Raw genomic sequence first — 1240 nt, 5'->3', positions numbered from 1 at the left:
CTTGTAGGGGACTCTGTGAGTGGATTACGTAACGCTAATCTCGCAGTGTCCACATCGTTTTCATGTACGATCGTGTAAAATATACTTCCTGAGATGGGGCAGAAAACGATTCCAATTTAATGTACGTTTAGTAAGCGTACTTGTTTCCTCCGCTATTGTCACGAATACGTTGTTAGTGATCAACATTACGGGCTGGTAGCGTTGGCTGTAACTTGGCGAAGTTTTTCACGTCATTAGACGACTTGCGCAACCTATACACTATCTACGTATAAACAATGAGATTTAGTGGAACGTCGGAATATTGTCATCCGACTTGGATGCTTTCGAAAATACATTATTGAATTTCATCGAACACTTGTTACTTTTAACGATTCTGAACAAGGCACTGCACAATAATTTTTACGCTACTATACAGAAAACACGGTAGGACAGCACAGTTGAGCTGACAAGTCACAGAAATAACTTCCTTGATCCTTATTTTGTGGTACGGTTTTTTTTTCCAGTTTTTACGTTGTGCTCAGCTTTGCATCACTGTTTCTAAAGTCTTTCGCTGTTCAAGGGGCAGAATCTTCTCCTTCCTCGTATCGATACTGCGCTTGAACATGAACTCAAATAAAATGCTCAGAAAATGGTTTTCACCACCTGCATGTCACCGAATGTATTTGGCTTTATGTCCAATCAGACTAGTGAATGAAAGGATGAACCTTACAGAATAAAAAGTAACTATACTGTGAAATATAAACAAATTAATAAACAAAATAGCCAATGGTCTTGCCACAGTGGTAACACCGGTTGCCGTCAGATCACCGAAGTTAAGCGCTGTCGGGCTGGGCTAGCACTTGGATGGGTGACCATCCGGTCTGCCGAGAGCTGTTGGCAAGCGGACCCTTATGAGGCAGATTGAGGAGCTACTTGATTGAAAAGTACCGGCTTCGAAACGCAGTTTATTCGAGTGTATACGTTTCTGTACATTCATGAAAACAAAATCTGATGCTGGTTAACACTCAGTGTTACTCCATCCGATGTGTTGTAACGTTCTTGGATCCTCCTTGGCATGTTCTGCACAAGGATGTCGAGACGTCCTTACTCAGTCCTTTCGCACTCTTTGAAGGCAGCTTTCCTCAGGCCAGCGAGTGTGAGAAAAGGGGTTTCTGCTACGACGCACTGCTGCATGTTTCAGTTCTATTCCTACATATCTACATCTACGTATATGCTCCGCTAGCCACCAAGCGGTGTGTGG

The 1240-nt window shown here is 42.9% G+C and overlaps 1 pseudogene; it reads left to right on the top strand.

Annotated features, from left to right (window-relative positions):
• Positions 1 to 761: 761 nt before the first annotated feature.
• On the top strand, positions 762 to 879 carry LOC124723849 (annotated as a pseudogene).
• The last annotated feature ends 361 nt before the right edge of the window (positions 880 to 1240 follow it).

Source organism: Schistocerca piceifrons, chromosome X, assembly GCF_021461385.2.
Source record: "Schistocerca piceifrons isolate TAMUIC-IGC-003096 chromosome X, iqSchPice1.1, whole genome shotgun sequence".
Taxonomy (NCBI): Eukaryota; Metazoa; Arthropoda; class Insecta; order Orthoptera; family Acrididae; genus Schistocerca; species Schistocerca piceifrons.
This window is presented reverse-complemented; position numbering and strand designations above follow the sequence as displayed.